This window comes from Oncorhynchus mykiss, chromosome 13 (assembly GCF_057628025.1).
Source record: "Oncorhynchus mykiss isolate SJ-2025 chromosome 13, ASM5762802v1, whole genome shotgun sequence".
Classification (NCBI taxonomy): Eukaryota; Metazoa; Chordata; class Actinopteri; order Salmoniformes; family Salmonidae; genus Oncorhynchus; species Oncorhynchus mykiss.
In genome coordinates, this window is record NC_143034.1 from 51107444 (window position 1) to 51125049 (window position 17606).

The 17606-nt window shown below is 43.6% G+C and overlaps 1 protein-coding gene across 6 annotated transcripts in view; it reads left to right on the plus strand.

The window, feature by feature from the left end:
• The window catches only part of tanc2a (tetratricopeptide repeat, ankyrin repeat and coiled-coil containing 2a), a 135828-nt gene that overhangs the window by 31017 nt on the left and 87205 nt on the right, over nt 1-17606 (plus strand). For all 6 annotated transcript variants that reach the window (XM_090196500.1, XM_090196502.1, XM_090196503.1 and 3 more), the window contains exon 2: nt 3217-3318. The gene's annotated coding sequence lies outside the window, so the exon portion shown is untranslated. The remainder of the gene's footprint in view (nt 1-3216; nt 3319-17606) is intronic.

A 17606-nucleotide genomic window follows, 5' to 3' on the forward strand; every position in this document is an offset into this window, starting at 1 on the left:
GTCGAGAGGGGCTCTGTTAAACACAGGACAAACAAACACCTCAGAGCTTCTCCAGTGTGGAAATCCTAGTGCTGTGCTCAGCGACTCCAAACCCTCACCCCCTTTTTTCCGATCCTGTCGTTATGGCAGCGCAACCCTGCGACTGTGCTCCCTTCTCAAATCTCAGGGATTTGAGCAGGATTCGTGTGAGTCTGTGTCTCACAGCATGTCTTTTGGGGGTGGGTGTGTGTGGATTGAGTATCTGTCTGTGGGTGGGTGGAGATTTTTTTCTTCTCCTTTTGACTTAGTCCATTGTGCTGTGTGGCTTGTCTCGTTCTCTGTGGTTTCTTTGAGCATAGCGTTTGTGTGTGCTTCCTGTGTGTCCAGGTGTGTGCGTGTCTGCCCCTTCATCTGGGTCTTTCATCTTCATGTGCAGCCTGTTTTATACCTTCCCCTCGTTTCTTTATCTCCACTCCACTCCTCCTTTCTCTCGCCACCCGAATCTCCTTCTCGCTTTCCTATTAGCTCTTCACATAATGTCTGTTCTGTTCAGAGTGCCAAGCGACTCGTAGCCATGATTTGCATGTGTCACAGATCCCATATTCTCTCCCCGCCCGGGGCCAACACCCGCCAGAGCATGTAGGAGTCAAGGGGTGCCCTCTAAGAGAAAGTGAATGATCTCTCTATTGCCTCTCAATCCTCCCCCCAGCAATTCAGTCGCCCTCTCATTCAGCTGAATAGGGACCCGCGGATCGCAACCCTCCAACACATAGGCCATTTTGTGGCTTGAGTAAGAATCAGTATGCATTGCCAGTGAGTATTGGTTGAAGCATTCACTGTAATATGGCTAACTCTGGCCCTGCTATTGTCTGGTGGTGGGTGGATGATGGTGTAGGCTACTTGAAGTTACGCTGCCAACCTGTTGTACGCTGTCCAGAATTCAACTTGATACAATTCAATTATCCAAGCACCTTTCTTTCCTTTGTCTGCACTGATGTGTGGAGGTGAAAGCAAATTTCCAGTAGCTTTTACGCTAAATCCTTTCATCTTTCCTGCTTTTTAAATTCAGTCAGAGAGCTACTTTAGACTATTGAGATGCATCCTCTTACTTTCATTCTCTGGTTTGGATGACTGAACTGGCTGGCTGTGTGCTGGATGACTGAATTTGTGGGTGATGTAAATTCCCCTAGTTCAGTATGTATGCTTTCTCTGAGTGGATGGGCTATAAGCTTAATCCCTCAGCCAAAGACAAATAACTTAACTGGAAAATCACCCCATTCCCCTAGTGGATTCAGGGTATTGAATAATATCCCTCTGTGTCCGCCTGTGCATGTGTTTGTGTGTCTCCTTGTATGTAACTTATTTATTGGGGGAAATATCTCTTCACTTTGACTAGTATTGGATTACTCTGCACTGTCAACAGCTATAAAGCATAAATAACAAAGCCACGCCTCTCTTACTCTGTCCTCACTCTTTTCTCTTTCTCCCTTCTGCTCTCTGCCTTTCCTGGCCAGTTTAATAGCCAAGAGCACTGCAAAATATTGTTTGAATTTGACTAGTACCTGAATGCGAAAATACCACATCAATTCCGCATGAGATGTCAGCCAGTACAGTTTGTGCAAGCCTCTGGAGTCTGAGCATTGTGTTAGTCTTCCACATGTATGATCGAGGGGAATATACCTACATATGTAACGCAGCCTTTCTTTTGTTATCATAAAAGCCAGTGCTGCAAGAGATTGGGGCCTTTGATGATGCCTTGGGGGAAATCATGACATCATAGAGGATGTGCAACTTTCTTGCAGTTGAGCAGGTTTGGGTGTCGCTTACTTGAAATCCCTTGACTCGCTCCAGTCTACCGGGCTACCCCTCCGCTTCTCATCTGTCATCTCTGGTGTTTTGGCTATAGTTCAGTCGTATCTGTATCACACACCACAATAATGTACTTGTGTTCACTTTTAGAAAAGTTCACTTTTAGAAAACTGAGGTAAGGCCCCTTATGTATGTCTCCTCTTGTGCGGAACATTTGTTGACTTTCCATGCGTTGTAACACCGTACCCAAACCAGCCGCGCGCCATCGTGCACAAATTGATTTTGTCCCCCCACACCAAACACGATTAAGATACGCAGGTTAAAATATCAAAACAAGCTTTGAACCAATTTTATATTAATTTGGAGACAGGTCGAAACACATTTATGGAAATTTAGCTAGCTAGCTTGCAGTTGCTAGCTAATTTGTCCTATTTAGATAGCTTGCTGTTGCTAGCTAATTTGTCCTGGGATATAAACGTTGTTATTTTACCTGAAATGCACAAGATCCTCTACTCCGACAATTAATCCACACACAAAACGGTCAACCGAATCGTTTCTAGTCTAGTCTTCTTTGGACTTCTATAGTGATTGGCAACTAACTTTCATAAAATGTGTATAACCACCACCGACCTCCGTTCGTCTTTCAGTCACCCAGGTGGGTATAACCAATGAGGAGATGGCACGTGGGTATCTGGTTCTATAAACCAATGAGGAGATGGGAGAGGCAGGACTTGCAGCGCGATCTGCGTCAGAAATAGAACTGACTTCTGTTTTAGCCCTTGGCAACGCAGACGCTCGTTGGCGCCCGCGAGCAGTGTGGGTGCAATAATTGCATGTCTAAATTTATTTTGCAACGCTCCCGCACGCGATGTGAGCGGTGTAGTCAGCATGTTAAGGTGCGCCTTTGAATTATTATTATTTTTTTTTTACTATTTTTATGAGATTAACACAAAACTGTAGGGGGGAGAAAGAGTAAAATAACAAAGGGTGTCCAGGAACGGGGCCAGAATGTTGAAAAAGGATTCTGACAGATCTGAGTTTTTATTTTCTTCATGTTTTTCATGGCTCGGCCTTGGCAGAATCTCTCTCCCTCTCTTCTCCCAGGGGAGGAGTCAATCAATCAAATGTATTTATAAAGCCCTTTTTACATCAGCAGATGTCTCAAAGTGCTTTACAGAAACCTAGCCTAAAACCCCAAATAGCAAGAAATGCAGGAGTCAGGATGTGTCCTCATGTGCCCCATATTCAAATTAAGCTAATGTCTTAATTAAAAATCCCAATCTCCTATGTTGTCTGCCATGCAGTCTGAGAATATAAACTTTAATCGAAAATGAGAAGGTGTTATTCATTTAGCGGGTTATGCAAAGGTTGGATGTAATGCTGACTGTTGACACTATGAATTACTTACTGATGATTTCCCTTTTGCAGGATACACCAGAGTGCATCAGTTGGGAGATGGGAGAAGGGCTTAGGCTTGAGCCCGTTGCTGCCCCACCCGTCTCACTGTGAGGCCTTTGTCTCCTACTCATGGCAAGTCCCCACAGCCTACATCCCAGAAACAATTTTTTTTCATGTGATGTGCATGTCATGTGCTATTGTTTATATGTCATGGTATACCACAGAAAAAGTCTGGGGACAGTCGCTACAAACAATGCCAGTTTTGTCTGAGCACAGGGACAGTGTTCATGACTGTGAGAAACTGAATATCTGGTTGAAGTTGGTCCGTTGTGAGTATCCTAACTGTCAACTATACAAAACCACGTTTGACATTTTTGATAGGGAAGCAACAGAGGCTATCTCCCCATTTTATACGGTCTGGATGAAACTGTTCAACTTCTATAAATGTACATCCTCTCTCAGCTCCAAACTACTCTTTCTCTACACTATTCCAACTACGACCAAGAAATGGTAATACTTCCCTAGATAGAACTGTTGGCAGAGGTAAGGTAGGCAATGGTAATTCCACATGTGTTGCAGTTTTATATTCCTCGTGACAAAGAATATACTATTTTTTGCATTTAAGCCTAAAAACACTTTTCAATTCATAAAAAGTTACTTTCTCTACAGAAACTTCAATATCTATTGGAAAATTGAAGATACAAATTGGATTTGCTAAACATCTGATGCTGGAGCTGTCAAAGATGATGGGTCAGTTGTATATCCAGCCATACACTTAGCATGTGTACATTTGTGAGAGATGGGCTATGTCATTTACATGTACCTGGTTTTTCTAAACAACAGCAAGGCAGGTACTTAACAAAGCTCTCCTTTCAATATTGCTATAGCCACAAGCTAGAATTCATTGTCCTGATTGGTGACATTGTTTTGGGAACAACAAAATCCAGTCACGTTGCTAATTGATGGGTAGGAAGCAACAAGTGACTGATCAAAACATCTCACTGCTCACGGATATCAAACGACTCCAATAACGCACAAAACTGCAACAACCAGAAAGACGAACTTCCACCAAGAATTGCCACGCATCCTGTACTCATTTAATGCAATAAAGCGACAAGTGAGACCCAAACAAAGCCAGCCCTGTGTTGAGCTCAGTAGCCCTCTCCCTAGCCTCTCTTTAGAGAACACTCTCTTGTTGTCTTCTCACAGAGCTGAGGCGAGCATCACCATGTCCGCTCAAGGCTCATCTAATTATCCAGTGGCCGCCCAGCCGTGAAATTGGCGTTCGGCTGTGAAATTGAGCCAGTGTGGCTGGAGGAGACCTTGGCGTTTTGAGAGACCGTCGCAAGGTCCCTTTTCTTTAGAACGGACAAGGGCTGGGCGAGGAGGAGGAGACAACGAATGGCGTATCCAGCCCGGCCAATTCAAGGCGGCCATAATGAGCATAACAACAGCGAGGGCAGGCACACCACAGTGGATTAGCAGAGGATTATTACCTTTTGATCTGTTATGAAGAGGGAGGAGCTAGGCGAAGGGCAATTAGCTGAGAGGCAGCCAACTGACTAATTTCTTTTGTGGCTGTTGTCAAGGGGAGTAAGATATACTGTGCTGTTCGCATAAGACGTGATGGTTGAATGGGGTAGTGTGAAAGAAACCGTCAGGGACTGGATTTTCATGGTGGTGGTGCATTTGTAGATGGAAATCCATAAAACAAAGACAGTTTTGAATGGTTTCTGGGGTATTTCTATCTTAAATTAATATGTATTAATGTAACAATTCTGATTTCTAGAGTCACTTCTGTAGTAGGCTTATGCTTTATATAATCATACCGGCTAATGGAGAGAATAATTGGAAAAGTATTTCACTGTATTTTCAGTGACTCGTTTTTATTGACATGTCAAATGAACGGACAGGCTGGTGCCCAGCTAATTGTTTGACCATTTCTTGGGGATTTCATGAGATTAGGATGTAAACCTCTCTCATGATTTGCTTGTGGTTTGATCTGTTTGTTACGCAAGAGGACATGATGGGGCATGGAGGGATGAAAACATTACCAATGTTTTATGAGGAGGTTTAGAGACTGACCTAAATGCCTTTTGAAGGGCTTATTAATAATGACTTATCAAACAACCTTTACAACCAGGTAAGTGTGATAGATCCCTAGGGTCTACTTCCATGGATAAAATCTCTCCATAAGATTTTGTAACCCATGCTCAAGTGGTCCAACTCAGCGCCACTGCTTTATACCTTTCCTTGATGAGATAGCTGCCACGTTACTTATACTATTAACTTAGTAAATGCTTTTGCTAATGACGTGTTCATGAAAAGTATCAGAAGGACTATTAATTTGCTCTGCATTTAGCATTAGCCTAAAGCCTTTAAAACATTCTGGCGCAATTAAATAGTTAAACTCGGCCGTCGAGAACCACTGCAACGTCTCGCTTTCGAGCAACGCTGTGTTTAAGGTGTTAGCTCGCCACCTGTGATCAAGGAACAAATCTATTGTGTGTTATTTTAAGCACAGGCATCTGTTTCTCAACTCTCTGCTGTTTTTAATTGTCTTCAAGCAAGTCAGTTTGCTTTTATGCACATTCATTAATTTAGACAACCTTCGCTGTTGTCATGAGCAGTTCAATTTCAAATGTTTTCAAACCAAATAATCTTCACCTATGACCTGCGTATCTTGTAGGTAAACCGAATTGTTTCCCCCCCTGTATGATTTGCAAAACAAGCCGCCCTTGACGCATACTGTATTCCCCCAGCATGATTGTGCTGTCATGTACATTCACTATAACTAACAATTTATTTAGCTCCGATAGCCAATTAGGCTGTCTGCGTGAGGCCTGGTCTGTTTGCTGAGACCCACTCAGGCGTTGTAGTGCTTATTAGTTATCTGCCTTCTTGGGGGTCTGGGTGGACAGCAAACCAGTTTGGATTGACAGAGCGCCTCAGCCCTCGTTGTCATTGGATGCTCACACTGCCACTCAAGATTAGACAATCCTTCCAGGTCCAGCATTAGTGAGATGTCACTCATCAGGCCTGCAGCAACATGAGCAATTATCATGTTCTTTTAGTTGCAAATCGGAGCAGCCTAAGCCGTGGTTAAACTCGGATAGGAGCTCACGGCAGACATTTTGTCAGACAATTCGTGCCATCATGGACGTTGACATAGTCACAGCTCTCCCTCTCTTTCTCACACATCTTTCTCTGTATTTTCTCTCACCTCCTTCCATCTCACTCTACTTCTCATGATGTAACTCGCTAGTTCTCGGTCTATGTTCTCTCATTCCTTTTTTCATTTATTTTAATATCCTCCCTTTCTCTTCACCAGACTTAACTTCGCAGACACAAGTGAGGTGAGGAGGTGGAGGGAGGGAGAACGAACATAATGCAGAGAGGGAGAACGAACATAAGATTGGCGTAATTACAGAGCGACCTGTTTCCCATGGTCAGGAGGACTGAGTCTGAGTACAGCAATAACCGTAAACAGGCTTTGTTCGTCCTCTCGTGTACTTTTGTATTGTTTGTCCTTTTTTGTATATATTTCAATTTTATTTTCAATCTTTTTTCCATTTTGATTCAATTATACCTTCCGGTAACCTGCCTCACCCAATGTGATACGGCTCCGCTATTTTTTTTATTTTATATAGCCAGAACCACCTAGCCATCAGAAGCTAGCCATCAGCAGCTAACCAGCTAATTAGCCACGAGCTATTTAGTCATTGCTAGCGGCCTTTACCTTCTGCACAGATACCAGCCCTTTTTTTAGCCTTGATAATACCTGCCAGCCTACTAGTATTGGACTGTTTCTCCACTACAACGCCGGATTCCTGCCGTAAACCCTGGACCATTACTCTTGGTCTTCACAGCTAGCTAGCTGCCACCAAGTGACCCAGTACCGAAGCTAGCCCTGAGCCAGGCCAGGCCCACCTTCCGGCCTACTCAGTTGTTCACCCGGACTCCACCCAAACACGGCTACAATCCACTACTCCACCGGATCCTTGCTGTAAGCTCTGGACCTTGGCACCGGATTACCGCTGCTACCGAGTGGCTATAGTTGCTAACGCCCCTGCCCCAACGCTGGCACCAGTTAGCCGTGAGCCAGGCGCATCTCCCGGCTAAGCAAACTGAATTACTACAATACCTATTTGGCATCTGGCTCGGATCCTTTGTCGACACAACGCCCCGCCGCACCACCACGACTGGTCTGCCGACTAATTACTCCATCTGCTGTGCCTTCAACAGGCCTCTGTCGGAGCAGACACTTCTACTAGCCCCGGCCTGCTAACTTTAAATGCCGTGTCGCCCGCATGCTAGCGTAGTAGCGACTACTGTTTCATATATTGCTGTCCCCTGGACCCTATTATCACTTGGCTACATAGCTGATGCCTGCTGGACTGTCCATTTAATCACGGTACTCCATTCTGTTTATTTTTGTTTATCTGTCGGCCCCAGCCGCGAACTCAGGCTCTGTGTGAAGTTAACCCGACCCCCTCTGCCCATTCATTGCCATTTTACCTGTTGTTGTTGTCTTAGCTGATTAGCTGTTGTTGTCTTAGCTAGCTCTCCCAATCAACACCTGTGATTGCTTTATGCCTCACTTTGTCTCAAATGTCAATATGTCTTGTATACTGTTGTTTAGGTTAGTTATCATTGTTTTAGTTTACAATGGAGCCCCTAGTTCCACTCATCATACCTCTGATACCTCCTTTGTCCCACCTCCCACACATGCGGTGACCTCACCCATTATAACCAGCATGTCCAGAGATGCAACCTCTCTTATCATCACTCAGTGCCTGGGCTTACCTCCGCTGTACCCGAACCCCACCATACCCCTGTCTGCACATTATGCCCTGAATCTATTCTATCACACCCAGAAATCTGCTCCTTTTATTCTTTGTCCCCAACGCTCTAGACAAACAATTTTGATAGCCTTTAACCGTACCCTCATCCCACTCCTCCTCTGTTCCTTGGGTGATGTGGAGGTAAACCCAGGCCCTGCGTGTCCCCAGGCACCCTCATTTGTTGACTTCTGTGATCGAAAAAGCCTTGGTTTCATGCATGTCAACATCAGAAGCCTCCTCCCTAAGTTTGTTTTACTCAAACAGATAAACAATAATAAACAGAATGGAGTACTGTGATTAAATGGACAGTCCACCAGGCATCAGCTATGTAGCCAAGTGATAATAGGGTCCAGGGGACAGCACTCCGCCAACCCTGATGTCCATGGCGTGTCTGAATCGATATCATAACCACCTTCGATAAGAGACATTACTGTGCAGCCGTCTTCATCGACCTGGCCAAGGCTTTCGACTCTGTCAATCACTGTATTCTTATCGGCAGACTCAATAGCCTTGGTTTCTCTAATGACTGCCTCACCTGGTTCACCAACTACATCTCAGAAAGAGTTCAGTGTGTCAAATCAAACGGTTCTGACCTAGAACTATAAATACCTAGGTGTCTGGCTAGACTGTAAACTCTCCTTCCAGACTCATATTAAGCATCTCCAATCCAAAATCAAATCTAGAATCGGCTTTCTATTTCGCAACAAAGCCTCCTTCACTCACACCGCCAAACTTACCCTCGTAAAACTGACTCTTCTACCGATCCTCGACTTCAGCGATGTCATCTACAAAATAGCATCCAATACTCTGCATCCAGTTTGCTGAGTAGTCTATCACAGTGCCATCCGTTTTGTTACCAAATCACCTTATACCACCCATCACTGCGACCTGTATGTTCTAGTCGGCTGGCCCTTACTACATATTTGTCGCCAGACCCACTGGCTCCAGGTCATCTATAAGTCTTTGCTAGGTTAAGCTCCACCTTATCTCAGCTCACTGGTCACGATAACAACACCCACCCACCGGTAGCACACGTTCCAGCAGGTATATCTCACTGATCATCCCCAAAGACAACACCTCATTTGGCCGCCTTTCCTTCCAGTTCTCTGCTGCCAGTGACTGGAACAAATTGCAAAAATCGCTGAAGCTGGAGACTTATATTTCCCTCACCAACTTTAAACATCAGCTATCTGAGCAGCTAACTGATAGCTGCAGCTGCACATAGTCCATCTGTAAATAGCCCACCCAATCTACCTACCTCATCCCCATAGTGTTTTTATTTACTTTTCTCCTCTTTTGCACACCAGTATCTCTACTTGCACATCATCATCTGCTCATTTATCACTCCAGTGTTAATCTGCTAAATTGTAATTCTTCGCTGCTATGGCCTATTTATTGCCTACCTCCTCATGCCTTTTGCACACACTGCACATAGACTTTATTTTTCTACTGTGTCATTGACTTGTTTATTGTGTTATGGGCTTGTTTATTCCATGTGTAACTCTGTTTCTGTCGCACTGCTTTGCTTTATCTTGGCCAGGTCGCAGTTGTAAATGAGAACTTGTTCTCAACTAGCCTACCTGGATAAATAACGGTGAAATAAATAAAAATAAACAGAGAGCCGCGGCATGAAGCAGATTTCTTTTTTCGAGGCGGTCGAGTACACAGTGGGAAGCGTTCGTTCGGCGGAGGTCTCTCCTGATGCAGACTGCAGCAGATCTGCCAGTGGCGTTGTTATTTCACGTCATTGACGTGACTGTTTAGTTGATGGGTTGGACATATGTACTATCAAGAGGTTTATGCATTCAAGTGTGTAGTAGTAGACTCCCACGAAATATACACACCGTAGACGAAGCCCCCCCACACCAGCACATTTACAAATGGATGCCATTTCCCCCTTCCTGTTTGATCGCTTGAGTGATGAAGCAAATGTAATCCCACTACCGCTCTTTTCAAACCCCCTCATCACCCTCCATACCGACAGCCCTTGTGCATCTATAGGCCACTCAACACCCCCTAGGGGAGGTATAGCAATCCCCTGATCTCATGATACATCTTTCCCTTCGGTTCAGTGCTCACAAAGAATGTACTTTCTTTACATCAAAGTTGTCCAAGACCAGTCACTATTCTAGGTCTCTTCTACTGCTCTTTTCTCCAACTGCCTCTCCCCCACTCCATCTCTCTTTCTGTTTTTCACATTACCTCATCTTGTCCTCGTGCATCATTCTGACCGGCTGTGTAAGCTGAAACCTTGGCTTCTGGTCCTCCCACACTGCCTGTAAACTCCAGAACACAACTGTACTGAGAGATGGTCTACCAGGCTGCAGAGAAGAACCGATTGTTTTCTGAGACCTAGAGCATTCTGTTACGAATTGAACTGGTCTGATGTTGATGATAATGTGGATGATGTTGATGTTGGTTACATTTGATATTGATGATGATGGGGATTATGATAAATATGCTCTCTACCAGTGTATGGGTACAGAAATATCTGATTTGACAACCCACTGAGCCCCTAAAGCCTCCTCCACCTGAAATCATAATTTCCAGCAGTGAAGAGGAAGAATCGAAATCGATGAATAATTTAAACTAAAAATAGAACCCTAGCTGTCAGATTTTTTTGTATTTCCTTCTCATGCCCTCGTGTTGCAGCGGATTGAATCAGCCAGTGGCTGGTGTTAATAGTCAAGTCTTACTGATAGACTTGACATGCATTCCTACAGCCCATCTAGTACTCCTCAAAGACCTCTCAATGGAGTGTCCAGTACCTCTGTGACTCCCACTAACTTGATCTGCTGGTCGGTCACTTGTGCCACTACTACTGTTTCAGTGCCACTACTTAACCCCTGTAACCAGTGCTTCATTCGTAAATCGCGAGGTTCCGGAACACATAGTGAGGGGGGGTTGATTATCCGGGGGGCTCTGAGGTAGCAGCGCAGTAGACAAACAGCCAAGTAGCCTGCTGTCTACGGTGGTGAAATGTACAGCACTCTCCAAGGTGCTGATTAATTCAAAGCATTTTAGATACCACTGCAGTATGCATGCCCACATACTTGTGTAAACCCAGCAGCTATACTCATGTCCGAATTTCTTATATCCTAATTTTCTAGACATCAATGTACAGCAACATTTTTAGACAACACTGCAGAACACCTGCCACATACTCAGCTGTGGGGCTTACAAGACCTGACTTTCATATCATTTTCAAGACATCGATGTAGCAGTAGAACAAATATCACAATATCAGAATATAACTTAAAATAAAATAAATCACTAGGCTACAGTAGAACACACATGTGAGCATATATAGGCTTCCTGCCTATGTGATAATATGAATCAGATTGCCTTCACAGTGCAGGATATATATTTTTCCTACCTTAGTTTTCAAAACCTCCCACAATGACTCTCCCCATGTCAAGTTCATTTAAAACTCCTGATGGTCAATTTCTTGCGCAAAGCCATGAGTGGGCCAGTGGCTGTGACGTTTAGCCTCCTAAGGCTGTTCTGAAGACTGGCTGTAGTGTTAACTATAATCTGGGTGTCTCTTTAGCCTCCTCTATAAGGCTTGCTGCCAACAAATGCACCTTGGTTCGGGCATGTCCAAAAAACTATTTTCTGTGGGCTCTTTGTTTTTTTGTTTAATTTACTGTACATTCCACCCACTATTTTGCTAGTTTAATCCCTCCAGTCATTTCTAGACCCAAGCTCAGTACCTTTTTGCATGTTGTCCAGCCCAACTTTTTAATTCTGCATGACAAGCCAGGGGTTATACATTTGCTTGTTCTTGAACTGCAAATTGCACCTGCTCTGAGTACTTTGCCGGTGGTTGCACTGAAAAAGTATGTTTAGTTGGTGCGCTTGATTCAGTAATCCACCTTTTCCCTTAGTTCAAAATGCATACAAAGGAATCCCAAAAGTTACCAATAAACTTTGTCCAAACAAGTCAAACAACATTTTTAATCAATCCTCAGGTACCCTAATATGTAAATAAACGATAACATTTAAGACGGAGAATAGTATGTTCATTAGCGGAGATAAATAACAAAGTGTGCGCCCTCATCCACGCGCGCCACAAGACTACAGTCAAAATGAGAGCCACCTAGGAAAAACTACAAATTTCTAGCTCATTTTTCAATAAACAAGCCTGAAACCCTTTCTAAAGACTGTTGACATCTAGTGGAAGCCATAGGAACTGCAATCTGGGAGGATTTCCTTTGATTTTCCCATAGACAACCATTTCAATGGGTGGTGCCCTCAAAATAATTCCGGATGGATTCTCCTCGGGTTTTCACATGCCATATCAGTTTTGTTATACTCAAACATTTATTTAACAGTTTTAGAAACTTCAGAGTTTTTTTTATCCAATACTACCAATTATATGCATATCCTAGCTTCTGGGCCTGAGTAACAGGCAGTTTACTTTGGGTACCTCAGTCATCCAAACTTCCGAATACTGCCCCCTATGCCTAAGAAGTTAACACTGATTGCTTTCATTAGAATGTCTACAGTGCGAACAGTGACACACACATACATCTTGAGGTACTGGATCCGGGCAAATAAGTGCCGGAACAAACAAAGTAAAATCCGAAAGGCGCCGGACCCTGTTTCGCCTGAAATTAAGCACTGCCTCTAACCCGTCTTGGTCAGGGTTTTCTCCCTATTGGTCCTCTCGGTGACCACAGGGAGTTTGTGGATGTTGACATGCCCATATTGATGTACTCGCAGGGGGAGAAGGAACGCATTTTACCAGGTAGAAAGGCATTGACTTCAAATCAAAGGACATACGATGGCAGCTAGAGGATCCTGGAAAGCTCTTGCTAGATACAGAACTTTTGTTTTAGTTCCGCATCACAGTGGTAAAAGTAATCTGTTTGTAGTCAAATAATATTTAGGCTAGCTAGGAATCCAAACAGTCCTTGTATCTGTGTGGTTTTTGGCTCACTGTGTCTATTCCTGCCAAGGACACTTCATTTTCGGATCAACACATGGTTTCCATTAGGAGGTCCAGAAGTGCCAGTGTCAAGCAAGGTTGTTTATTACCAAATGAAGATAGCTTGGCTGTCAGGTAGCCTAGTTGCTATGTCCAGATGGAGACACACCAATTCTGTACAATCAGTTGTTCCAAAATCTAAGCTCCTTCTCCTTTTTCAGATGGGAAAATAAGTAATTTGTGAAGGCTTCTGGTTGGTAATTTGCACATTGTAAGTTTTAACATTAAGTAATTAGTCCCTCTCACAGTGTTGTCTTTAACACTTCTGTGTAGGGTACTTTGTAAACAATGTAGCATGTATTTAGCACTTCGAAGCTCATTAGTGAGAAGTTAATTTTGGAAATTGTGCCAATTTCTCTCTGTTCATATTTTTGTCCACTGGGTAAGCATTTAGTAACATAGTATGTCTTATTTCCTTACCCCAAATAGTTTCTGTATCTTATGGTTAAGGCTAATTAATTGATGGCTAATTAGCTTTGTGTTAGTCTCTGAGAATTGACCATCACCACAACGATGTGTTACCAGGAACCCCCAGACTCATGAGTGATAGACCAAAAAGCAAGTACCTTTCTGTACCTCGCTGCCTCTTTTCAACGAGGTTAATGTTTTAGTGCTGCTTAACTTTAATTAGAGGTGCTGGCTGGCCTCATCTGGTTCCACTCAGTCACTCCTTTGTCACACAGACAGACAGAGCCAGGTCTCTAATAGCAATACTGGAGCAGCAGTGAAAGGGTGCGAGGCGTTTTACATGCAAACAACATGGCCTTCTTCTCCCTCTCTTATTATCCCCTTCTCCCTCTCTTATTGTTTTGAATGTGTTTGTGTTTAGCCTATTGTTCGTTATCCACACAAACCCGCACCCATGTTTGACCTGTAGAGGAAAGAGTCAAGTTCTCAGTCAATAAGCCCTTAAAACTACGGTATGTGGGGGTGTGTTAATCTGTTTTGGACGATTGCTCCCTCACCTCTGAACCATGGTTACCTTGTCTGACTGCAAATGTAAGTTAAATGCAGTTTCCTAAGCAGAAAAGCCAATTCTGTTTCAGAGAAACACAAGCGAGGGAAAGCTGTGGTTATAGTCTTAGCAGTAGATAGTTTGCCTGTGGACAGACGTTTTTCTCTTTCCATTTCCAGAGCTCCTCAGACTCTGCTTAGTGTGTTTGCTGGGCTACTGGACAGAGAACGGAATGGGGGATTGCTTTTGGAAACCAATTTCACCCCTGCTCCGCTGACAGGAACCCCCCTCAGTTTTCAGAGATCCTTGAATAACAGCTTCACTTGCAGCCCCACTCTTCTCATCATGTCAGTGGCCTACTTGTTACTCCACACAGACATCTTGTAAACATGGGTGTCACTCGCATGAGCGGCAGTGTTCAAAGCATACCCCTCACTAATTGCTGTATGAATGCCTTGGTTTTTCGCCCCAGGCGCAAGGATGTGGGAAGCCAATAGAGTTTGCAGAGAGAGGGCTCATTAGACTGTACAGAGTTTACGACAGAGGCCCCCAGACTTTAATGCTGCAGTTTGTTGGGGCTACAATTACACCTTGCACACAACGAAGGCTCCCCACCATCAACCTGCCCCTCTCAGAAAGAAAGGAACTTATTTGCTTTTGACTTCAAACCACTGTTGGTAGGCCACAACCAAAGTAAGTGCAGCGAAGACGGTCCTTATCCCATACTGTCATTTGTCTAAGCTGCTGAAATACACACACTCATGTGGTTCTGTTGCAATCAGACTGAAGGTTCGGTCTTCTACTTCACCTCTGGGAAGAGGTGAAATAGTTAACATTTAACCAGGGCTCGCCTCTCAACCACAACCTTTCCAGAGCTCACTGCCATTGGGCTCAATAGTTTTGCCCATAGCCTAAGCTGAGGCTGTCTCACGTAGAGAAGACTCATCCTCCTGATAGAGTTTGACATGTCTCTCAGGGAATGGACACAACCTTTACCAGGCTGTAGGAACCATCTACAGACCCTTGTCTACCCTTGCATCTCTTCTTTGACTCCAGGCTTAATGGAGGAGCACATCAGACTGACTTACGTCTAAATGATGCATCCATTGTTCTCTGATTACAGAACGGCTAGGGAAGAGATTCTATGCCAAGTCATCCTCAAATGAGACGAGACAGTACAGTATGTCCAATGTTATAATTAGCAAGTAACCTAGCATCTGAACATTTGACAGATTCCATCGTCACCGTAATGACAGACACAGCAGTGATGAGAAAGGTCCTCTGTATTCCAAAGCTCCCAATCTGCACATTATCGACAACACTTGCCAAAAACCTTTCATTTATCCATTTTTTTTTTCTCTCTAAGCCCTATTTTGCTCCATATCCATAGGTCTCTGTGTCATCACTCACTCACACTATCTCCGCATCATCACATTCATGTCTGTGAGATGTGGGTTTGTGTGTCTGTCAGAGTCTTGAGGGACACATCGTCTGGCCCATGTGATTGATTAACAGCTTGTGTGTACTAAAACCCCCCTGGGATGTTGTGGCCATCAGTGGTGTTTTATATAGGCTTTCCCTGAAGACATCAGTTTTCACAAAGCTTTTCACAATTTAGCGACTTTGAAATTAAAAATCTAATTTGATTGAATGTGAGTTTACTACTCTGACATTACATGAATACAGGCTATAATGCCACGCAAACTGCCTCAAATTGGTTCCCTTTGATAAGGTATTTATTTTAAAAAAAAATTACATTCTTGTAAATCAGTTCATATTCTGGTATACAGTATAGCATGAGGGTCTAACGCTGCTATACACCTAGTTTCTCACTCATGTCAAGTGTTGTGGGAATCTTTTTGGGGCGATCTTACAGGCGTCATGGATGGTAGGTTATCCCCTTATGGTCAATGTCTGCGTTCCCCCATGGAAATATAATTAGCATAATATTTTTTTTATCAGTTTACATTGGATGCATCTCAATCCACCACATCCGCCTATGTCGCACTAATGCAACTGCTGTGAAAGGTGACAGAGTCAGAGGGGTGTTTGTCAGACCATGAGACATCCCTAAAATCGGTCTTCTCACAAAATCATCTGAAGCGTCCGAACAGTTTGGCCTACACACTAATATGAGCCATCTGTGGAAAGGTGATACTCTCACGAGGACGTCAGTCTAGGACGCAAGACATCCCCTGTTGAAAAAATGTGTGGAAGCATTTAAAGAGTTTCTTTAGTGCCAAAAATAAGGGGTTAAATACATGTTTTTTTTTATTTATTTTTATTTTTTTATAAAAAAAATGTTTCCTGATCTTTCTTATCTTTCAGATATAGGACAGACACTTCAGAACAAACTTCCTTTAGAGTTTTGGGAGGGACTGTTGTTCCATGTAGTGAATCTGTTATTCAATGCGTTTGAATGGGCTAATAGCAGTAAGGCCAAACATTTGTTTTCATCAAGTATTTTTTTAAATATGTTTTTTGGGATACTTCAAGGAGTCTTAAAATTCCAAATCAAATAGCAACGATTCCATACAGCTTAGTAGTACCCCCGGCTTAGACAGGGCTTATACACAGAGCAGCTCGCTCTCGCGCTCTCTCTCTCTCGCTCTCTCTGTTTGTTTCAAATCCACTACGGTTCTTTGTACTTCGAGTGTAGACTGCTAAGCCTACGTTAAAGACGCGCTTGACAACAAAAACTTTTCTGGCTGAAAATGAAATGTTCTGTTATCTGCACACTTCTGAGACATCTCCATGGCTATGTCACATTTCATCTGCAACTCATTGTTGGTGACATTATAGCATTTAATCATAGGATTCTAGAAGCCCCACAGGAGTTATGGTGTGGTTGTGAGGGACATATAGTGTCAACTTATTATCCTTGATCTTTTTTAATGTAGCACTTACAGTGCAGCAATCAACATCACTGTCTTTTTACAGTACAGGCCTCAGCTACTGCAGATCTGTTGATCTCCATCTGTAGGGCCACTCTGACAAGGCTTATACCATAGCACTGTAATGTGCGCAGTGAAGTTGATTTTTACTCTGCTACTGTATCTGATAGTGCTGTGCTCTGCCAAAGGGGGCTAGACTGGATGGTGCCAGACTCCAGGGTGCTTTATCAGCCTCTTTTGTCTTATGCTGGAATAAGGCGTTTTATAGCGCATTCTGTGGTAGTGGTTTTGTGTTGACGGCTTGATGACACTTTAGTGGTTCAAGACGCTTTGTGTTACCACCAGACTGCTTAGATTTCAGAACATATCGTACAGAATTTCCCCTGCCGTGCTCCGTCTCGCCTTACAGATAAAGATCTAAACGGAGGAATACTAAAAACCATACAGTACTAAATGAAGTTATATTGCACAAAGTGTGTTCTAAGTCGAGCCATTCTTTGATAACAGCTCATGATATTATTATCTTGTTCTGGCCCTGCTCGGCCGGGTCTAGCTTAGCTGGAACAGGGTGTTGGCTCAACAAGTCAATCTGCTAAATAGATCACAGCTGAGCCACCAAAGCACACCTTCACATTGAGGATAAAGCAAGTGACACTTGGGGGGGTCTGAAAGGGAACAGACATCTACTGCCTCTATGGTCAGATCCAATGAGGTTGTCTACCTGTCTCCTGTCCTAT